Source organism: Protopterus annectens, chromosome 11.part0, assembly GCF_019279795.1.
Source record: "Protopterus annectens isolate FY-2018-M chromosome 11.part0, PAN1.0, whole genome shotgun sequence".
In the NCBI taxonomy this organism is placed as follows: Eukaryota; Metazoa; Chordata; order Ceratodontiformes; family Protopteridae; genus Protopterus; species Protopterus annectens.
Window position 1 is genome coordinate 315,056,795 of NC_056745.1, and position 25,000 is coordinate 315,081,794.

General features: G+C 38.8%; 1 protein-coding gene across 1 annotated transcript in view; it reads left to right on the forward strand.

Annotated features, from left to right (window-relative positions):
• Positions 1-25,000, forward strand: part of LOC122815364 (dynein axonemal heavy chain 3-like) — a 4,921,723-nt gene that overhangs the window by 524,259 nt on the left and 4,372,464 nt on the right. The window lies entirely within an intron of this gene.

Below are 25,000 nucleotides of genomic sequence, written 5' to 3' on the forward strand. Positions count from 1 at the left end.
ATATATATATATATATATAGATTTACTTTGATCCAGCGAATTTACGTTTCATCGAAACATAAATTCGCTACCTCATTTTTGCGAAAGTGCTTTTTTTACATACAAACAAGAGGTGAGAAATGTTATCATTCTTGCTAGCTCAGATTCCGGACAAATGGGTCTGTTCGCCTTTTATAAATATCCATCCCAACACTGCTAAACTTTATCTATGTAAACCCAAAAAACCCAACCCTCATAAGTCAGTGGGTATTTTCTCATCCCAAAGAAAGTCAAATATATATCACTGCAACCTGTTAACATAAGGTGAACATTTGACCACAGGGAGATGTCTGAATAGCCAAAAAAACTTTCTACAAAATAATAATCTTAATCACCTGACTTTTACTCAAGAAAAGCAAGATTTTTCCACCTCTGTTCATTATTCCTCATCTCCTCTGTGAACCCTTTTTTAGTTTTCCTTAACAGTTCTCTGTCTAGTGACATCTGAATAATTATCCCCAGATATCTGACCTGGGTCAGTTATATCAACTGCAAAAAATATTCAACTCCTTCTAGAGCCAGTAAGTATAAGCAGATCTTACTTAAACTTACTTCAGTCCAGTGCACTCTGCTGTAATATCCATTGCCCTTAATACTGACCCTCTGTGTTTAGCTGGCTAATTTAACCAAATTGCACAGACATCTGTGGAACATACGATTACCCTTATCTATCCAAAACTCAACAAGTTGTTCAAAGAGCCACAGACTGATAACAAAAGCTACCAACACAAATAACTTTTGCAATAGAGGACATCCTTGCTGAGTCCCTGTTTTCACCACCACTGGCTCTGGAATCTACCATTTACACATACCTGCACTGTTGGGTTTTTATATTAGAACTTACACCCATCAAGACAGTATTTTGGGAATCCATACTGTTCCAATGCTTGCCAGAGAAAAAGTCACTGGAGAGAATCAAATGTCTTGTGAAAGTCTGTCATTAGGGCTCCTTTGTGCCTTAAGCTGTCTCTTTTGGCAATGTTTCTGTGTATTTAATTATACTCTAACTGCATCAGACCTACATTGTCATCCCTTAATAAACCATAAATTATTCTTGTCAATCAAATTGGTAGAATAATATTCAGCCTCCCATCTAGAATCTTAGCAAAAATCTTGGTATCATTCTGTAAGAGAGAGAGAGAGAGAGAGAGAAAGAAACTGGCCTATAATTTTCTGTTTTGGATCTTTACCTTTGATAGCAAAATCACCTTACCTAAAGTTGTTTTCTGTACAAAGCAGCCTGTGTTATATGCTTCTTGATGTACTTTCAAAAAACCAGGTCCAGCTGACTTGTAAAAATCAATGGTAAGGCCATCAAAACCTGGGGCTTTAGCAGTTGTAACAGCATCAATTGCTCACACAATTTCTTTGGTCAGTATATTCTTGACAAAATGCTAAGTCTGTTTGCACTAAGTTTAGGGAGGTCTGGCCATCAGAAATCAAGCCTGTCTGAAGTTCACAATAAATACCCTTATTCATCCTCTAATATTTGTCTGATCCACTGAGATTATTCTTGTTATTATTGTTCCATCCTTATTTGTTAAAGCTAGGTTTGCAATTTCCCTTGCCATCTCTTTACACATCCTAACCAACACATTAGAGGATGTAACCCCCTTGGCCCAATAGTATACTTTGATTCTCTCTCACTTGTTAGTTTGATGTTGATAACATAAATGTCTACTCTTAGCTTTCACTTATTTCCCAGCATAATACTTTGTTCTTGTAACCTGCCTTCTTGTACTCTTTTTCCAGCTCTGCTACTTTTATGTTTAGTTCCATAAGTTATCCTTCCATCACCTCTGAGACATGTTACTTTAATTGCTTGGTATTATCCTACTTTTGGTTTTAAAATACACCCATCTTCTAAGCCCTCTGTGTTAGTCTCTGCAATATTCTCCAGACAGGAGGTTATTTTGCTTTCAATAAATTCTCTTTTCCCTTTTCCCATTAACAAAAGCAGGATTGAATGTCCTTTGCCTAAAGACCCTACCATTCCTCTGATCAGTGATCCACATAATCATCATTATAGCATCATCAGACAGCGTCTCTATATTGATGACGGTCACATAATCATCACCATAGCATCATCAGACAGCGTCTCTATATCAATGAGGGTATAAAGCACCAGAAATAAGAAAGTCAAATTTATTAACCAATAATCCAAAATACTGGAAATCCCCATGACCATGTAAGCATATTCAATCTGCTGAGGATATAAAGCTCACCAACCATCCACTGATTGACATCCTTCCATGTCCCACTTGAATTTCCATCTAATTTTAGGTAATCTATTATTCCCTGTCAGTAACCTATCTAGATCTGAAACTAATATGACATTGAAGTCCCCCACAAGAATTAGCAATTGGTGGGAACCATGATGTTCTTTAATTGTTTGAAAAAAATAACCTTAGGGGTGAGAGGTCATCTTCAATGGGCTCATAGAAATCCCAGAGCAAATAAAATTTATTTTCTAACGATTTGTTTTTATTTTTATTTATGGTCTCCTGTAGAAATATGATCTGTGTTCCTATTTTGCTAACTTTATGCAATGCAGCACTAGCTTAAACCCCTGTGGAAACCACCTTCACATTCCAGGAGACACACATTAAATCATTGTGTTGGCCTTCTTTCCTCTCTAGTAAGTCATGCTTTTTATGCATGGTTCCTTCTACTCATGAAATTGTTAAGTTAACTTTACAGAGCAGAAATCTTAGCCTACACCAAAAACAGTTAAAAATAAACATCATATATATTCCCAACTATTTTTGTATCTCATACACTCCTCTGAACAGGACCATATATGAAGAAAAGTGTCTACCTTGCCGGTGATACTGTCAAGTTATCATTAAGCTTGTAAACTTCAATTTGTCCCCTGCTCATAAGAGCATGCTTCCATCAAACATTTAAAACAGTATACATGCCTTGCATGTTTAAATACATGTGACCCTTACAAAATGAGATTGTTTTGTAACATGCTGAAACCTGAGCAATTGTTGCTGACAGCATGTTCAGTCCTTTGTGCTACCAATGACACTGTCCTCACATCCTCAAGTCTATTATTAACACACATCCACAACAGAGCTCTGCCAAGTTGGCTACAAAGTTTCTAGGTCTTTTGTTGTGATGTCTGGGCTTGCAAATCCCCTTTCTTAAAAGTCTGCCTCTTGACCTTCCTGCTGCAGTGTCATCAAGGAATCAAATCTGATCGATAGCTTTGTAGACAGATTTTGCTTACCTCCATTTTGCCTCATACACATTGATTCAGGAAGCTGGTCAAATATTCCCTTCACCTCTTATCCATCTCCTGTTTCCCTAATGATGGGAGGGTTGACTTAACTCTCTTTTTGCCAGGTACTGATTATGCCCTGATTTTCAACACATGATATAATCTTCCCCTGAGTCAATCTCTTTAGAAAATGATCTGCCTCCATGGGAGTATGAATCTGTAAATGTTGACTGCCTCTCAAGAAATACAGTATAGCAGGGAACTGAATCTTATTTTTATAGTCCAGGTCCCTGCATGTGTGGAGATACAGTACTATGATTATGAACTAGTCTGACTGAATTGTCTGTCATCTAAAGATTACTCCTTTTTTCACTTGTTGCTCTCAAGATCGCTTCATGGTCGTTAAAGCCCAGACACCAGATTTATCAGTTGACTTAGCATATTTGCTATTGATTCTGTGAGCATGCTCAATTACCAATATGCAGCTTCCACACTCTTTTTAATAAATAAGATTAAGTCTTCCCCTTCTACCTGTTCAGGAAGTCCAGTTACCCATACATTATTTTAACATTCCCTATTCTCAAGGTCCTCAACCTTTGCTTCAAGTTTTGCCAACTGAAGTTATGTGTCTTGAAAATGATTGGAGTTGGTCGCTATTTTGGCCAGCTGTTCTGTAATTTCAGTTTGTTCCTGCATAAGGGCAGAGTTTAGATTTGAAGCTGCCCATCATAGCTAGTAGATATAGATTTCAACTGCTGCATATCAACAGCTGCAGCCTGCAACAATTTTATAAGACTTTTCAGTCCACAGACACATGTTTTTCATCCATCACCATGTTTGCTGACTTACTACCCAGAGATCTTCTTTTTGTCTTTGGGTCTTCCTAGTCACTTATAGATGATAATTTCACCAAAAGCAATTTCTGTTGAAACCAGGAGTGAATTGTTGTAACTCAACAAAGCAGAAACTCTTCTTTCTATTAACTTAAATACTACCCCTTGGTCCTGAGTGAGGATCAACCACAAACTCAGTGCTCCTCTATGCACAATCCTGTGCACTTCCCTACAAGGTAGAAATGATTGCTTAAAAACTATCTTTGTCAGCATTCACGCCTATAAAATCCCTGTCACAGACTCCCGTGGAGGGATAATGGAGAACAGTGGACTGTGCCAGTGATGTTGCATATCTCTCAGAACATTATGGCAATTGTGTAACATCTAGGAGCTGCCGCATATCTCCTTAGGCACAGGTTTCAACTTCTTTGCTCAATAAACAGGAGGAAAACTAAAAATAGTGGGTAGAACACCCATTATTCTTATTCATATCTCTCAAGTGACCTCATTATGAGGAATGTTCCTCATTTTGAGTCAATTCCTCAGTGTTCCAAGTTTGTTTGGCACGTTGCACTTTCATTGTTAAGAATGTTTCTAATTAATGTCACAGACAGCTGAGAGATACACTCAGCAATTATGAAAAGCTTTTTAGTTTTATTATATTTAGTGGCAGTAACACCTTCAGGTGACAACGGAGAGCACTGGACTTTGTGTAACCGTGTCACTCGGTATTCTAGATTTGGACTTATTTGCGCTCCAATGTTCTCCATTATCACCACCTCAGATACTCGAAGGCAAACAAAGAGATTCACAAGGCAATAGTAAAAGTGGGCAGAATGCTCATACAACTAAATCAGTAAGTGAAAGCATCCTGCAGCAATGGTAGTAGTTTAGGAATGACTGATTTTCCATGTTCAAAAATTAGCTTAACTATCTACCCTAGAATATTGCACTGACATTAGCAGAAAGCATTACTTATTAACAACATTAATAATAATATAATTAAAGTAATACAATAATATCATTATTAATATTACTAATTATAATACAGTCTACTTATTATTATGACTGCAGCTACAGTACATTAGCACTTCCTGGTGAGCATGGTTAGTAAAATGCTCTTGCTTACTTTTTTTTTATATCAGCCATCTTGTTGGAATCCTCAAGGTCCTATTCCCTGAAGCTGCAGTGGTTCCCATACAAATTCATTACCCGGATACCTTACATTAGATATTTTTAAACACCTTTATTGAATTATGTCTTGTGACATAGGCACATTTACATTTATATAAAAGTAATCAAACTGTATTAACAAGTTAAAATTAACAAACACTATGCTTCACACATAATGCTATATATCAAATAATCTAAGCAACATTACATAAAGTATTCAGTTTCTGACCCTTTTTTTAAACAGTAAACATCTTTATTAAACCATCATTTGTAACATAAGCAATATTGAATACATTTCCATAACCCATCATCAGTTAGAGCATCTGTTGAACCTGTTACCACTCTTAGTGACCTTGGCCATTTTAGTACTTTGGTCATTTTAGAAGTAATCGGTAAGTGCTCACTAACCTAACAATACAGCACCCTCCAAAAAACTGCTTCTAAATTAATCATCCCTGTAGAGTGGACAAATTCAGATCAGGCGGATTTCTCCTCTGTTTTTCATTTCTGGGTCATTTAGTGCATTATGTGATTACAGACTAAAATTCTTTAGATTAAGTATTCATTTCATAGTCATAAAGCCACAGTGGCAAATGTGGAGCAGCAAATGGGAGAAATCAGAAGAAACTGAAAATTGATATAGAATGGGAGAATAGTGGAACAAGTTAAAGGCTTCATGTGCCTGGTAGGTGTGGCTGAGGAGAAAAACTCTGAATCAGAGATGTTGCATCCAATTGGCACAACGCTTCAGGCATAATATGAGACAGAAGAATGCAAAAGAAGCTAAAAAGTAAGGTATGCAAAGCAGTTATGTGGTGAATAGTTCTGTGTCAGGGAAACCTGGGCAGTGAAGACAAAGCAGCAGAGGAAGCTTGAAGTGATAAAGATGATGTCGCTGGGATAGGTAGAAGAGCATGTAGCCTGGCAACTGCGACATCGTTATTAAATTTCAAATACTCAGTAGTTCGGCAAATCACCTTCAAGGGTTCTAAACAATTAGAAAAAAAAAGAAGTTATGTACTCACGTTCCATCTGAGTAGGTAAACTTCATTTGTCAGCAACCTGTGGGTTTCGGATCCGATTTTGCTTGGTATGCTGCCGGCTCGGATCCGTGTTGGATCCGAAACCCACAGGTTGCTGATCAAATGAAGTTAACTACTTCAGATCAAATATTCCATTGAAATACTCCAATTTAAATTGTTTGACCATTATTTTGTCTCCTGAATTTATGTATAATATCCCTGAGGCATTGTTGCATAGAGAAGCATGGTTTATATCTATGTATGACACAATTCAACCAAAAGGTTTGTTTGTTTCTTTCAACCACTGTGACCGTAGTTTATTCAGGAAAGCAAAAGACAATTTCGTAAACCAGACATGAGAAAGAGAGACAGGAACAAAGCAGGAGGAGATGAAAAGCTACCCGACTGATGGATGAATTGCATGAGAAAATACTAGATTTAGGCAGGACTTTTGAGGAAGGCATGGAAGTGGCATCCCAATCCCATATGACAATGGGAAAAGGGGTGTTAGTGGTGAGGATGATGATGATGATTATGTTGATGTTGCTTCCAATAACACACTAGACAGTTATGGAGCTAATGGTGCTTTGTATCCATTATAGTTAGTGGGCAAAGAAATTATTTTCAGGACTGACAGCTCTTAGCTTAAGTAGTTTTAGGTTTCCATTTGAAACAATTTGTATACTTATTTATTTATTTATTTTACATTTGTTGACCGGGATAGTCCAACTGGATGCATGTCCATTTTTAGCGGTGGCCCGGGGCGAAAAGCTCCAAACATACAGACAAAAACATACATACATACATACTACCAGTTTTGCAAAGTAACAGGGGAGAAAAGCTCCAATTGTGCAGATAAAAATATACATCCCAAGCAACACATAAATAACAAGCAGATATTACAAGTAAGCATGGTGTGTCCCTCAAGAGGGATCCACAATTTAACAGTAAGTAGTAGAATATGAAAATTAATAAACAGGTAGATTACAGCAACACTTTATTACAAAGAAATGTACAGAACACGATTGCCATTGCAAGCACTTGTGAGCAAGAAGCTAGTACATTGCTGTTGAGTTAGGGACTTGTTATGGGTATTAATCGGGTTTGGTACATGGACAGAGCCAGGGCATTTTATAATACTGTTTGATGCATTTTTTAAAGAGGTTTAGAGAGAGTTCTGGGGTAATGTCTGCTGGAAGTAAGTTCCAAGCTTTCCCAATGGAGTTGGCAAACAGGGAGTCACCAGCTGAATTATTAGCTTTCAGTGTTTGGACTGACAGCTTGTTGGATGAGCGTAATGGTCTGGAGTTACTATATGATTTTATGATGCTTTTAAGGGCGGGAGTGTTTTCAGGTTGGTTGAGAATATTATGTACTGCTATTAGCTGATTGAACTGTATTAATATTGGCAGTTCTAGCCACCCTAGGAGACTGAGGTTGTGGCAGTGATGTGTTCTATATGTTGATCCAGTGGCGAATCTGGCAATATGGTGGTAACAATGAGAGAGTTTGGTAAGCTCTGATTTGTTTAGGCTACAGAGTATATGGGAAGCATATAGAAGGGTGGAGAGAAGATGAGAGAGGGCGATTGTGATTCTAGCTATAGGGGTTAGAAAAGGTTTATTTCTGTATAGTGCACCAAGCTTTTTGTTGATGGTTTTGATAGTCTTGTTGATGTGCAGGTCATATTTGAGATTATTATCTACTAATACCCCTAAGAGCTTGGTTTGTATATCTGGCGAAATAGAGGTACCATTGTTTGATGTTATAGTAAAGGAAATTGGGGTGGACCTACAAGTGGGGGTAAAGAGTAACAGTTTGGTTTTATTGGGATTCAACAGAAGATGGTGATTAGAGAGCCACTTTTCAATCGTGTTGAATGTATTCTGGGTTAGGGTTTGCAGGGCTGTTGGGGAAGAGGCTGAGCAGATCAGAGTGGAGTTGTCTGCTTATTGGATGCAAGCTGCATCTGGGATGGCAGTGTGTAGGTTATTGATAAAGATGGAAAAGAGTCGTGGGCCTAAAATGGAGCCCTGAGGAACTCCAAGAGTGAGAGGTAACAGAATGGATAGTTTGCCCTGCCAAAATACTGCTTGTTTTCTGTCATTCAGATAGGATTGGAACCACTGTATAGTGTGGTTGTCCAGGGAAATACATTTCAGAGAGTGGATCAGTAACTGGTGATTGACCATATCAAAGGCCTTTGAGAGGTCTAAGAAGAGGGGTGATGGCAGCAAGTTATTATTTCTGCTTAGATTTATGGCATTAGTGAAGGAAAGGAGAGCTGAGGTGGTGCTATGATGTGGCCTAAAGCCATGCTGGAGAGACAGTCAGTATTTGGTTCTTAATGAGATGGTTCATAATGTGTTTGTGGACGCACATTTCCATTATTTTGGCCAGTGGTGAAAGAATGGCGATAGGTCTATAATTGGATAATTCTGTGGAACTTCCACCTTTGTGGAGTGGGATAACATGGGATATTTTCCAGATTGGGGGGGGTAGAACCAACAGTTAGGGACCTGTTGATCAGGATAGATATGGGAAATGCTATGACATCAGCAGCTATGTTTAAGAATTCTGCTGGGAGCAGGTCAGCAGACAGGGTGGTGGGTTTCAATTTTTTGATTAGTGATCTAATTAAAATGGTAGAGATAGGTTGGAAGTTGAAGGGGGATGAGTAGTGGCTGTGTTAGTGGAGGAGCTAGTCAAGGGTTTATTAGTGGTGGAGTTAGAGTGTATGGGATTGAGTTGGTTAGCAAGAGATTGGATTGTTTCAGTGAAGAAATTATTAAAGGCACTAGCTATGTTCTCACGTGGTTTTTGGGTATAATTTGTTGGGGTTGGAGTGGTAGATTGACCTGGATGAAGAAGCTGGTTTATACCTGCCCAGAACATTTTGGGATTGTTTTGGTGCTTCTGCTGCTGGTTTTGGTAGTGTTTTTTTTTTTGTCTTGTTGAATGGATATTTTTTGTGTCATTCCTAAGTTGACGGTATTTTAGTTGGTTGGGAGAGGTTTTAGTTGCTCGCCAGATCACCCAGGCCTTATTTCTGAGTTTGACTTTTAGTTTGGTATCCTTAGTGAGCCATGGTGATATATTTGATTTGGTCTTAATATTTCCAGTGGTATATGTTTTAGGATTGACCAGTTGACTGAGTTAAGTTCATTTTGGAAATTTGCAGGATTGAAGTTGTTGGTATTTCTGACTGTTCTATAGGTGGGCTGAAGGGAGTTCTTACCCTTATCCTTAATAATGTAAGTTAGAGAGTGATCACTAAGGTCATCGGGGAGGGTTCCAGATTTGTACAAGTGGTGATGACTATTGATAAGAATCCAGTAAAGAATACTTTCTCTATTGTTGGGTTTGCTGATCCTAGTAGGAGTGGTTATAATTTGACTGAACCCAAAGAGATTTATGTGGGTGACAGGGGATTCAGCTGCACAAGTGGACCAGTCAGTGTTGAAGTCACCAAGCACAATGGTTTCTTGGGGGTGGTTAGTGGATAACTATTGGAGGATATCTTCTAGGGTGGTTATATTGTACCCTGGGGGGGATGTAGATACAGACAATATTTATGCATTTGTTATGGTTAATTTGAAGTTTAGCTATAAGGATTTCAGCTTTATTAAATGGGGGTGGCTGTATGGAATGTCTATTAACACTTTTTTGTAGAGAACTGCTACTCCCCCTCCCTTTCTAGTAGTGCAGTCTAATCAGTGAATATTATACCCTGGTGGTAATATCGCATCATCAGCAGTAGTAGGTTTTAGTCAGTTTTCTGTGAGACACATTATATCTGGGGAATGGACTGCTAATAGGGCATGTAGGTCATGTATTTTGGTGTTTATGCTTCCAATGTTTAGGTGAAAGGTGAGAAGAGAGTTAGTGGTTCTATTAAGTGGTGGAGTAATGGTGGGAGTATTGTTATAGGAGTTAGTGGCACTATGAGAAGAAGGGCCAGGGTTGGGATGTATGTTCCCATCTACTATGAGGTTGTAGTGAAGTCTGATAATGAGTTTTAGAAATTTATGTCACAAGATTCCCACAGTCTGCCTGTAAGTAGACTGGCTATTTTTTTAAATCTCTTTTTGTTGCTTTTGTTTTTTTTATTTTCAGAGAGTACACCAGTTTGCACTAAATGCTGCCTGTTTGTACATTGATTGAAGGTAGGGCAACAGGTTATATTTTTGGAAGGTTTTGGCCCCCTTTAGGTGGAAAGAGGCTCCCTAACTGGGTAACTAGGGGTCACCTTGCAGTGCTATGGACCCAGGGCTGCTTCAATAATAGTACAGTTGGTTTGCATCAGCTTCTAAAGATATTAACCTTTTTTCCCCCTATGGATGGCTACTCAGTTTAATTCAATAGGTAGTTCTTCAGGTAGAGGGTGTCTTCCTAGCGATGCAGATTTGGGAGGACAGGAGAGTTATGTAGAGGGGGATAGTACCTAACAAAGGATATAAAGTTAGCGTTCTAGCAAAATAACATTATTGAGCTCCCAATAAGTCAGCAACGGGCAAAATAAAATTAATAAGCTACCATTACGTTATCAATTAATGAAACAGTTTGACGAATTTCTAGTTCAACAAAATTACATTACTAAGCACCCCAGAATTGAGCTAGTTTGGCAGAATAATATTTCTAAGCTCCCAATGAGTTAGCAGTTGATTAAACAGTTTAACGACTATCTAGTTCAGCAAAATTACATTACTAAGCACCCAAGAATTCAGCAATGAACTAGCTCAGCAAAATAACATTTATAAGTTCTCAATAAGCTATCAATTGATTAAAGAGTTTAGTGACTAGCCCCACAATGCGTTTTCAGCATACAAGACTGTTGTATAGGCATTAAGTACACATTTCATGCAGTTCTGTCTTTCTGTAACACGAGCAGGCATCTATAGAGATCCAAACAGCTACAGATACATGTAGCAATGCTGCCTATGCAGTTTAACAACAACGCTGCCTGAATCTGGTTATTTACTCAGTATTCAAGATAAAAGACATTTTGTTTAAATAAATGATATTTGGCAAGACACTTTACATACCACGCTACAGGGCAGCCATCTGGGTCTGGGAGCACTGGAGTGTTTAAAAATGGCGGATCCCAAGGGGGATAATTAACTTTAGTTATGTAGCTAGAGGGGGAGGGCATTCTGAACTAGATTGGCCAAGTCCAAAGACAAGATTCACACATCCTGCCTGTAAGTAGACTGGCTATGTTTTCAAATCTCTGTTTGTTGTGTTTTTGTTTTTTTTATTTTCAGAGAGTACACCAGTTTGCACTAAATGCTGCCTGTTTGTATATTGATTAAAGGTAGGGCAACAGGTTATATTTTTGGAAGGTTTTGGCACCCTTTAGATGGAAAGAGGCTCCTTAACTGGGTAGCTGGGTGACATCTTGCAGTGCTATGGACCCAGGGCTGCTTAAATAATAGTACACTTGCTTTGCATCAGTTTTTAAAGATATTAACCTATTTTTCCCCTATGGACAGCTACTCAGTTTAATTCAGTATGTAGTTCTTCAGGTAGATGGTGTCTTCCTAGCGACGCCGATTTGGTAGGACAGCAGAGTTATGTAGAGGGGGATAGTACCGTTTTTCCCCTATGGACGGCTACTCAGTTTAATTCAATAGGTAGTTCTTCAGGTAGATGGTGTCTTCCTAGTGATGCCGATTTGGTAGGACAGGAGAGTTATGTAGAGGGGACAGTACCTTGTTTTCCCCTATGGACGGCTACTCAGTTTAATTCAATAGGTAGTTCTTCAGGTAGATGGTGTCTTCCTAGCAACGCCAATTTGGTAGCACAGGAGAGTTACGTACAGGGGGATAGTACCACGCTATAGGTCAGCCATCTGTGTCGGGGAGCACTAGTGTGTTTGTATACTCTTGTATACTCTTAGTTTTTTGTCCCCCCCCCCAAAAAAAAAAATCTAGCCAAGTGAAAATAATCCTGTGCTAACAAGATATAACTAGCATTTGCTAGTTTGACTACATCAGGTAAGACAAGCTGTCTTTAATTATTGTTAAGTTTAATTGACAAATACTTGGCCAGTCATCCATCAATGCACAGCTGATTAAAGACACCTGGCTTTGCCTGGACAAGACATTGACTAACTGCCCATGTTTAAATAGCTTGGTTTGCCAATCTGCGCTCTTCATTGCGTATGTATTCTCAATTTGTAGGTGCACAAAGGCAAAAAAAGAGGAAATTCTTGATATTGCAGCAAAATGTGATATTTTCTTTACTTAGAAGTCATGCAATTATTGAAAATGGCTTTTCAATATGCAGATTTTATGGAAAGTTTGTAAAAGTCCATTTTGATATGTAATTAGACTTAAATCATTTTCATTTCAGTGGAAGCTTTTCCTTGTCTATATATCAGAAAAGGTTGCCAACCTAATAACCAATAAATAATATGTGATGTTGAGTTTAAACACTGAAAAAAAGACTGTGCTATCTTCAGGATTTCTCTTTCCCTGGTGTAGTGCAGTGTCAAAGATCGTATATGTAAGTAACAGGGAGTGCGTGGCCATATCCTCCATGTTGAAGGATGCCCAATGCAAAAAAAAAAAAAAAAGAAATATTTTGTTTTATTATCTGTGATGATATGTAATTGAATGATTTAAATGTTATGTTTGCATTTTGTTTATCTCACGTGAAGTTTGCAGTTAACTCCAAAATCTTTTGACTAAATCACAAAACATCAGATTTTCATTAGAAAGCCATCAGTAAAGGGTCATCTGTAACAATACAAGGCTGTCAAGCTCACATTCATAAATTACAAAGAAGGATGAAGCATTACAAAAGAGTGTCTCCTAATAATTGTTTTTATTTTTTAAATTATTTTGACTTTGCCAACAGGGGTGGAGCACTGATCCCTCTGGACCCATTTTAAATACAATAGATAGACAGCATTATATATAGAGAGGATGACAAAATGCAGTAAGATATATATATATATATATATATATATATATATATATATATATATATATATATATATATATATATATGGGATCTGTGCTAATCCCCTACTTTTCACCGAATCAGTAGCGGCCGGGCATACTTATGCGAAAGTGCTTTTCACTGAAGGAGCAATTTTGCATAAGAATGCCTGTTGCGGAGGTCGTACTATGGTGCGGATAAGGGAAAATTCCCTTTTCCCCACTGTAGTGCGATTTCGGCGTGAGAATATTAAAGTAGGGGGGTTGTGGGGGAAACGTTAATTTAATGTTTTTTTTTGTTTGTTTGTTTAACACACTTTAGCGAAAGTGCTTTTTCGGTGAAAGCACTTTTGCTAAAGTGTGTTCGGTGATAGTGGATTCGGAATGTTGAACTTTTGTTCAACAGTCCTACATCCACATGCATATATATATATATATGTATGTATATATATATATATATATATATATATATATATATATATATATATATATAAAATGCACAAAGTGAATATCAGAGTTGGCTTGAGAATATAAATGCAGTAGAAACATGATATTCATACAGACTGACTGACAAAACACAATATATACATGCATTATATACAGAGTGGATATTAGTGCTGGAATATTAAAAGCATCAGAAGAAAAGGTAGACTCAGAATAAGCTATATAGAGGAGTGCAGGGCAGTATGGATTAGTTGTAGCCATGTCCCATAAAGAAAGTTAGTGCTATAGGAAATGTGCTCTTCTAAAGCTGTAGTTATTATCATGCCTCTAGTAAACTAACTCTGAAATAAACCAACACCGGAGAGAAGTGAAAAGCCAATAAATATCCAGCAGTGGTCCAGTGGAAAACAATGGAATCCACACGACTCAAAGTAGCATAAAACACAGATTTATTGTAAATCCTTTGGCTCTGATGGTCAAATTTTTAGCTTCCAAAAATACTTCCTCTAAATGTGCAATATAGGAGCACTGAGCACAAGATCCACATTTGTAGGTGCCTTTTCTGGATCTGTAGGAGTGAGATTGAAAGGGCATCTTTTCTAATATGTTCTTGATACCACTGCCCTTACGGAAAACTGCCTTCATTTCCCTACCATGCAAATTGGCCAAATCAGTAATCTCTGTGAAGGTTTCCCATTCTCTTCTAATTATATCTCTTATTCTGCTGGAATTGGCACTATATTGTGTAATAAAAGCTTGATTGTATTCCAACTGTAATGTCCGAGGAGTTGGTGCTTCCTCCCCATGTATTAATCCCAGAATAGGTCTGAACCTGCCTGTTCTTTCTTTTCTGACCTGTTCATAAATATTCTGTATCATATCTTTGGGATACCCTCTGTCTAAGAATAAAAGTCTGAGGTTCTCACACTCCTTCAAAAACTCCTCTTCATTAGATGTCATTCTGGAAATTCTGACAAACTGGCCTTTAACAATCCCTTTCTTTTGATATACTGGATGTGCACTATCATAGTGTATGTAACTGTTGGAAAACGTTGGCTTCCTATACACTGATGATTGAAACTGATATTCACTATTGATACTAAGCTTGACATCCAGATATTCCACCCTTTCCGTGGTAACTTGGTGTGTAAAAGTGAGGAAATTGGTAGTGCCAGTTAAATATTCCATAAAGTCTATGAGTAGACTGTCAGATCCTGTCCAGAAAATGCAAATATCATCTAGGAACCTGTAATATGCCACCCAATGTTGGCTAAAGGGGCTGTTTAACACGTATTTGTTTTCCCAAATGGACAGGATTATGTCCGCATATGTCGGGGCGCAATTGGCTCCCATCGCTACCCCTGACGTCTGTTTGTAAAACTCCCCTGAAAAATAAATAAAATTGTTATGCAACACCAATTCCATAAGCTGTAGAATAACAAAATTATCATTGTTATTAGATAAGGAATTGGATGCAAGTGCTTCCTCTAACCATAATAACCCGGTGTCATGTGGAATAACAGAAAAAAGGTCCACTATGTCAATGGTCAAAAACTTGAGATTGGGACTCCAAAGTTCAGGTGTAACCTGCCTTAAAAATTCCCATGAGTCTTTCAACATATGGGTAGATTTCGGCCATAGTCTCTTCAGTTTGAAATCCAAGTATTTAGAAAGAGGGGAAATTTTTGATCCTTGTGCTGCTACTATAGGCCTCATAGGTGGGTCCTCTATATTTTTGTGTACTTTAGGTACACGAATATAGAAGGCACCCTAGGTTGAGGGTTATCCAGGAAAACATAAGTACTGTAGTCGATAGCTTCCTGGTCCAGTAGATCTTTAATGACCAAATCCATTCTCTGATATGCTATATGGATTTCATTAAGGGAAACAGGACTGTACCTAGCTTCATTTTTTAAAATAACGTTCATTTTGCCTTCATATATGAGCTGGTCCATAATTACTGTTCCTCCCCCTTTGTCGGGTTCCATTACTCTAATGTTGGTATTTTGTTGTAAAGCATGTAGTAATTGTTGTTCAGGGATGGTTAAGTTGGAAGTATACCTGCCCCTTCTGCAATGGCTCCTGATCTGTTGTTCTATCCTATGCTCTAGGTTTTTTAGTTGGGGGTGTAGAGGTGGATTGTATAAACTACTTCTATGTAATTCAGCACTTGGGTGGAACTCCCCTGGGCCTAACAGGTGTACTAAATTCAGTTTCCTGATAAAAAGCTTGGTGTCAATGATGACCTGAGTTATAGCACTGCTCCTGTTAGGTACATATTTGAAACCTTTAGTAAAAAGTGTAAAATAAGTATCATTGATGTTAAGTGAACTGTAGTTGTATATAGTATATCCCCCTTGTTGACAAAGTGGGCCCTCGTGATTATACTCATCTGGGCTGAGTTCAGCGTGGCTTATTCCCAAAACTGATCCTGTCCGGAATGTGGGTGCCTGTTGTTCCTCGTCTTCCCTCTCTGTTGATAACCCTGGGGGGAAAAAGACTGTTCATAATGTTTTTTACGTTGGTTCCTGATTCTTTCTGATCGCCTGGGGAGTGGTTCTAGTCCCTGCTCCTGACCTGTCTCATGTTCATTATTGAAAGGTATTTCCTCTGTGTGTAACACTGATCGTGTAGTGTAATTTCTTCTATCAATACTAGAATGTGGTATAGGGTAGGGACACCCTTCCTCATATTCCCTAAGGTCCCTTTGTAATTTTTTATGTTTTCTCTGTAATATAACTGTACATTTGTTGTCGACATCCTTCCTGATTTGGTAATATTTTTTGTTTTCTAATTCAACCTTAAACAACAAGTCCGTAGTAACAGCATGGTTATATATATTAATGTCCTGATCTAAATTGACAATTTCAGCTTTATTTCTTTTTATGATGGCTCGTATAATGTCAAACCCGCACTTATCAAAGGCGGAAATCAAGTCAGTATGAAAGTCACTACCAGCGACGACATTGCTGGGATATTTGCACACACGTAAGCCCTTGGGCACAACATTATTGTTCAGACACTCATTTAGGTACATGTTGTCCAAATGCAAACTGCGGTACCTGTATAATGATGTCTCTAGTGCAGCCATGGATTCCCGAAAACTTGATATGTCGTTAATCCTGTTATTCGCCTGCCCTGGTTGCTGAAACGTAGGAATATCCTGATACCATTCCTGAAAGGTAGAGGGTAACCTGATATCCGGTCCAGCTATCCCATCAGGACGCTGTTGACTCGCGTTCCCTTCCTGTAGAATGAGCGGTGTTTGATGGAAGTCCGTCGCTGTGTTGGAACGCCCTCTGCCGTTGGAGGATGGCATAGCAGGACTGGAATGTTGATTAAGGTGACTCGCTGACTCCCCGTTAGCATAATTGGTAGCATGGCAAGGTTGTGAAAGTAACTGTTGAATACCTTGCCCCAAAGGTAATAGTAGATCCAAAAGTTGACTTAACTGTCCAGTCAACTTGCGAATTTCCCCAACTTCGGCTCGGAGGTTGGGTTCCTGGATATCGGCCGTTGCACTCTCCCCCGAAGCTTCCATAACAAAACTAATCCAAAAAAAACTGAAGCAAGTGCTGGAAACCAAAACTTAAAACACAAACCAACACCGGAGAGAAGTGAAAAGCCAATAAATATCCAGCAGTGGTCCAGTGGAAAACAATGGAATCCACACGACTCAAAGTAGCATAAAACACAGATTTATTGTAAATCCTTTGGCTCTGATGGTCAAATTTTTAGCTTCCAAAAATACTTCCTCTAAATGTGCAATATAGGAGCACTGAGCACAAGATCCACATTTGTAGGTGCCTTTTCTGGATCTGTAGGAGTGAGATTGAAAGGGCATCTTTTCTAATATGTTCTTGATACTACTGCCCTTACGGAAAACTGCCTTCATTTCCCTACCATGCAAATTGGCCAAATCAGTAATCTCTGTGAAGGTTTCCCATTCTCTTCTAATTATATCTCTTATTCTGCTGGAATTGGCACTATATTGTGTAATAAAGGCTTGATTGTATTCCAACTGTAATGTCCGAGGAGTTGGTGCTTCCTCCCCATGTATTAATCCCAGAATAGGTCTGAACCTGCCTGTTCTTTCTTTTCTGACCTGTTCATAAATATTCTGTATCATATCTTTGGGATACCCTCTGTCTAAGAATAAAAGTCTGAGGTTCTCACACTCCTTCAAAAACTCCTCTTCATTAGATGTAATTCTGGAAATTCTGACAAACTGGCCTTTAACAATCCCTTTCTTTTAATATACTGGATGTGCACTATCATAGTGTATGTAACTGTTGGAAAACGTTGGCTTCCTATACACTGATGATTGAAACTGATATTCACTATTGATACTAAGCTTGACATCCAGATATTCCACCCTTTCCGTGGTAACTTGGTGTGTAAAAGTGAGGAAATTGGTAGTGCCAGTTAAATATTCCATAAAGTCTATGAGTAGACTGTCAGATCCTGTCCAGAAAATGCAAATATCATCTAGGAACCTGTAATATGCCACCCAATGTTGGCTAAAGGGGCTGTTTAACACGTATTTGTTTTCCCAAATGGACAGGATTATGTCATGCATATGTCGAGCGCAATTGGCTCCCATCGCTACCCCTGACGTCTGTTTGTAAACTCCCTGAAAAATATAAAATTGTTATGCAACACCAATTCCATAAGCTGTAGAATAACAAAATTATCATTGTTATTAGATAAGGAATTGGATGCAAGTGCTTCCTCTAACCATAATAACCCGTTTTCATGTGGAATAACAGAAAAAAGGTCCACTATGTCAATGGTCAAAACTTGAGATTGGGACTCCAAAGTTCAGGTGTAACCTGCCTTAAAATTCCCATGAGTCTTTCAACATATGGGTAGATTTCGGCCATAGTCTCTTCAGTTTGAAATCCAAGTATTTAGAAAGAGGGGAAATTTTTGATCCTTGTGCTGCTACTATAGGCCTCATAGGTGGGTCCTCTATATTTTTGTGTACTTTAGGTACACCGAATATAGAAGGCACCCTAGGTTGAGGGTTATCCAGGAAAACATAAGTACTGTAGTCAATAGCTTCCTGGTCCAGTAGATCTTTAATGACCAAATCCATTCTCTGATATGCTAGGAACAGTAATTATGGACCAGCTCATATATGAAGGCAAAATGAACGCTATTTTAAAAAATGAAGCTAGGTACAGTCCTGTTTCCCTTAATGAAATCCATATAGCATATCAGAGAATGGATTTGGTCATTAAAGATCTACTGGACCAGGAGGCTATCGACTACAGTACTTATGTTTTCCTGGATAACCCTCAACCTAGGGTGCCTTCTATATTCGGTGTACCTAAAGTACACAAAAATATAGAGGACCCACCTATGAGGCCTATAGTAGCAGCACAAGGATCAAAAATTTCCCCTCTTTCTAAATACTTGGATTTCAAACTGAAGAGACTATGGCCGAAATCTACCCATATGTTGAAAGACTCATGGGAATTTTTAAGGCAGGTTACACCTGAACTTTGGAGTCCCAATCTCAAGTTTTTGACCATTGACATAGTGGACCTTTTTTCTGTTATTCCACATGACACCGGGTTATTATGGTTAGAGGAAGCACTTGCATCCAATTCCTTATCTAATAACAATGATAATTTTGTTATTCTACAGCTTATGGAATTGGTGTTGCATAACAATTTTATTTATTTTTCAGGGGAGTTTTACAAACAGACGTCAGGGGTAGCGATGGGAGCCAATTGCGCCCCGACATATGCGGACATAATCCTGTCCATTTGGGAAAACAAATACGTGTTAAACAGCCCCTTTAGCCAACATTGGGTGGCATATTACAGGTTCCTAGATGATATTTGCATTTTCTGGACAGGATCTGACAGTCTACTCATAGACTTTATGGAATATTTAACTGGCACTACCAATTTCCTCACTTTTACACACCAAGTTACCATGGAAAGGGTGGAATATCTGGATGTCAAGCTTAGTATCAATAGTGAATATCAGTTTCAATCATCAGTGTATAGGAAGCCAACGTTTTCCAACAGTTACATACACTATGATAGTGCACATCCAGTATATCAAAAGAAAGGGATTGTTAAAGGCCAGTTTGTCAGAATTTCCAGAATGACATCTAATGAAGAGGAGTTTTTGAAGGAGTGTGAGAACCTCAGACTTTTATTCTTAGACAGAGGGTATCCCAAAGATATGATACAGAATATTTATGAACAGGTCAGAAAAGAAAGAACAGGCAGGTTCAGACCTATTCTGGGATTAATACATGGGGAGGAAGCACCAACTCCTCGGACATTACAGTTGGAATACAATCAAGCCTTTATTACACAATATAGTGCCAATTCCAGAAGAATAAGAGATATAATTAGAAGAGAATGGGAAACCTTCACAGAGATTACTGATTTGGCCAATTTGCATGGTAGGGAAATGAAGGCAGTTTTCCGTAAGGGCAGTAGTATCAAGAACATATTAGAAAAGATGCCCTTTCAATCTCACTCCTACAGATCCAGAAAAGGCATCTACAAATGTGGATCTTGTGCTCAGTGCTCCTATATTGCACATTTAGAGGAAGTATTTTTGGAAGCTAAAAATTTGACCATCAGAGCCAAAGGATTTACAATAAATCTGTGTTTTATGCTACTTTGAGTCGTGTGGATTCCATTGTTTTCCACTGGACCACTGCTGGATATTTATTGGCTTTTCACTTCTCTCCGGTGTTGGTTTGTGTTTTAAGTTTTGGTTTCTAGCACTTGCTTCAGTTTTTTTTGGATTAGTTTTGTTATGGAAGCTTTGGGGGAGAGTGCAACGGCCGATATCCAGGAACCCAACCTCCGAGGGTTGAGAAATTCGCAAGTTGACTGGACAGTTAAGTCAACTTTTGGATCTACTATTACCTTTGGGGCAAGGTATTCAACAGTTACTTTCACAACCTTGCCATGCTACCAATTATGCTAACGGGGAGTCAGCGAGTCACCTTAATCAACATTCCAGTCCTGCTATGCCATCCTCCAACGGCAGAGGGCGTTCCAACACAGCGACGGACTTCCATCAAACACCGCTCATTCTACAGGAAGGGAACGCGAGTCAACAGCGTCCTGATGGGATAGCTGGACCGGATATCAGGTTACCCTCTACCTTTCAGGAATGGTATCAGGATATTCCTACGTTTCAGAAACCAGGGCAGGCGAATAACAGGATTAACGACATATCAAGTTTTCGGGAATCCATGGCCGCACTAGAGACATCATTATACAGGTACCGCAGTTTGCATTTGGACAACATGTACCTAAATGAGTGTCTGAACAATAATGTTGTGCCCAAGGGCTTATGTGTGTGCAAATATCCCAGCAATGTCGTCGCTGGTAGTGACTTTCATACTGACTTGATTTCCGCCTTTGATAAGTGCGGATTTGACATTATACGAGCCATCATAAAAAGAAATGAAGCTGAAATTGTCAATTTAGATCAGGACATTAATAAGTATAACCATGCTGTTACTACGGACTTGTTGTTTAAGGTTGAATTAGAAAACAAAAAATATTACCAAATCAGGAAGGATGTCGACAACAAATGTACAGTTATATTACAGAGAAAACATAAAAAATTACAAAGGGACCTTAGGGAATATGAGGAAGGGTGTCCCTACCCTATACCACATTCTAGTATTGATAGAAGAAATTACACTACACGATCAGTGTTACACACAGAGGAAATACCTTTCAATAATGAACATGAGACAGGTCAGGAGCAGGGACTAGAACCACTCCCCAGGCGATCAGAAAGAATCAGGAACCAACGTAAAAAACATTATGAACAGTCTTTTTCCCCCCAGGGTTATCAACAGAGAGGGAAGACGAGGAACAACAGGCACCCACATTCCGGACAGGATCAGTTTTGGGAATAAGCCACGCTGAACTCAGCCCAGATGAGTATAATCACGAGGGCCCACTTTGTCAACAAGGGGGATATACTATATACAACTACAGTTCACTTAACATCAATGATACTTATTTTACACTTTTTACTAAAGGTTTCAAATATGTACCTAACAGGAGCAGTGCTATAACTCAGGTCATCATTGACACCAAGCTTTTTATCAGGAAACTGAATTTAGTACACCTGTTAGGCCCAGGGGAGTTCCACCCAAGTGCTGAATTACATAGAAGTAGTTTATACAATCCACCTCTACACCCCCAACTAAAAAACCTAGAGCATAGGATAGAACAACAGATCAGGAGCCATTGCAGAAGGGGCAGGTATACTTCCAACTTAACCATCCCTGAACAACAATTACTACATGCTTTACAACAAAATACCAACATTAGAGTAATGGAACCCGACAAAGGGGGAGGAACAGTAATTATGGACCAGCTCATATATGAAGGCAAAATGAACGCTATTTTAAAAAATGAAGCTAGGTACAGTCCTGTTTCCCTTAATGAAATCCATATAGCATATCAGAGAATGGATTTGGTCATTAAAGATCTACTGGACCAGGAAGCTATCGACTACAGTACTTATGTTTTCCTGGATAACCCTCAACCTAGGGTGCCTTCTATATTCGGTGTACCTAAAGTACACAAAAATATAGAGGACCCACCTATGAGGCCTATAGTAGCAGCACAAGGATCAAAAATTTCCCCTCTTTCTAAATACTTGGATTTCAAACTGAAGAGACTATGGCCGAAATCTACCCATATGTTGAAAGACTCATGGAATTTTAAGGCAGGTTACACCTGAACTTTGGAGTCCCAATCTCAAGTTTTTGACCATTGACATAGTGGACCTTTTTCTGTTATTCCACATGACACCGGGTTATTATGGTTAGAGGAAGACTTGCATCCAATTCCTTATCTAATAACAATGATAATTTTGTTATTCTACAGCTTATGGAATTGGTGTTGCATAAAAATTTTATTTATTTTTCAGGGGAGTTTTACAAACAGACGTCAGGGGTAGCGATGGGAGCCAATTGCGCCCCGACATATCTGGACATAATCCTGTCCATTTGGGAAAACAAATACGTGTTAAACAGCCCCTTTAGCCAACATTGGGTGGCATATTACAGGTTCCTAGATGATATTTGCATTTTCTGGACAGGATCTGACAGTCTACTCATAGACTTTATGGAATATTTAACTGGCACTACCAATTTCCTCACTTTTACACACCAAGTTACCACGGAAAGGGTGGAATATCTGGATGTCAAGCTTAGTATCAATAGTGAATATCAGTTTCAATCATCAGTGTATAGGAAGCCAACGTTTTCCAACAGTTACATACACTATGATAGTGCACATCCAGTATATCAAAAGAAAGGGATTGTTAAAGGCCAGTTTGTCAGAATTTCCAGAATGACATCTAATGAAGAGGAGTTTTTGAAGGAGTGTGAGAACCTCAGACTTTTATTCTTAGACAGAGGGTATCCCAAAGATATGATACAGAATATTTATGCACAGGTCAGAAAAGAAAGAACAGGCAGGTTCAGACCTATTCTGGGATTAATACATGGGGAGGAAGCACCAACTCCTCGGACATTACAGTTGGAATACAATCAAGCCTTTATTACACAATATAGTGCCAATTCCAGCAGAATAAGAGATATAATTAGAAGAGAATGGGAAACCTTCACAGAGATTACTGATTTGGCCAATTTGCATGGTAGGGAAATGAAGGCAGTTTTCCGTAAGGGCAGTAGTATCAAGAACATATTAGAAAAGATGCCCTTTCAATCTCACTCCTACAGATCCAGAAAAGGCACCTACAAATGTGGATCTTGTGCTCAGTGCTCCTATATTGCACATTTAGAGGAAGTATTTTTGGAAGCTAAAAATTTGACCATCAGAGCCAAAGGATTTACAATAAATCTGTGTTTTATGCTACTTTGAGTCGTGTGGATTCCATTGTTTTCCACTGGACCACTGCTGGATATTTATTGGCTTTTCACTTCTCTCCGGTGTTGGTTTGTGTTTTAAGTTTTGGTTTCCAGCACTTGCTTCAGTTTTTTTTGGATTAACTCTGAAATAAATTCCTCTCAATTGAGTCCTACTCTGGTCTGTTCATTTATATACTTTGAAGTACATTTATCATATAGTAGATACCATGTCTTCTGGTTCTGTTTCTCCTATTTCCAAATTCTCTAAAAAGAGAAAAGCACAGATATAAAAGGGAGCATAAAGTTAAAAAAAAATAATATGTAGGTTCCTTCATGCATCACATATGCAAAAGTGCTTGTGAGCAAAGTGGCCCATACCTGAATTGTTGACTGAAGAAACTTGTTCAACAGCATCTGACACCAAAACATGTTCCCCCAACTTCACGTGCAGGTATTCACTTGAAGTCTACTAGTTCCTCTACCATCTTACGGATCGGAACATTTTGCGAGCCCTCAGCAAATGTTAAGTTGGAGACCCCCTGCGCACATCCAGGGTATGTATCACCCTGTTATTGCCACCCCTACTAAGCAATCTTTTAGTGGATCCTACAAAGTTTTGGGAGAAGTATGCACAGACTGACCTGCAGCTACAATGCATTTGTTGTAGTTACAACAGACCTATGCACCACACCCATCTCACAAAGGGACATTTACATTTACTGGCACTTAGCTGCTACTGGATTTATCTGCAACAATGACACATTACAAGATCTATGTACAGAGCTGAACTTAAGTGAAATGTCACCCTTGGCACTGCCTACAGTTTTAGCCCACCATAGACACATGCTCAAGTGATATCTTTGTCACCCCCCCCCCCACCCTCACCCCATCTGGGCTCTCTATACCATTCCTTCTTCCTTTTCTCACCTTTTCCTTATTCTTCAGCCTTTTAAATATTCTTTAGCTTTCTATATATGCTTTGAAGTGCATTTTAAAGTTTTCTTTTCTTTTCACAGAACCTTTTCATCCAATGTTGTGTCTTTCGGCTTTTCCTGGTTAGGGGTCGCCACAGCGGAACTCCGGTCCGCTAATGATTGGCAGTAGATTTTTTATGTGCCGAGTTGCCAGCTCTGACGCACAACCTTCAACGAAGGTACGCCCATTCACGCATGTCTCCACACAGAAGACGCTCTAGCTGAGAATCAAACAGGACAACGTCTTAGAGTGAGGCGACAATGCTACCGCAGCAGGAAATGAAATTATCATTAAAGAAAGATAGTTAGTGTTGCCATTCAGCTTTAGTTTTCATTGCATCCTTTTGACACACTTTTCCTGACCAAGCCAGCACAGTAATAACCATTTAGGAAATAACTCAGTTAAGCCAGGCCTCCCTGAATTCATAAGGTTATAAATACTCCTGAATGCATTTTACAGCA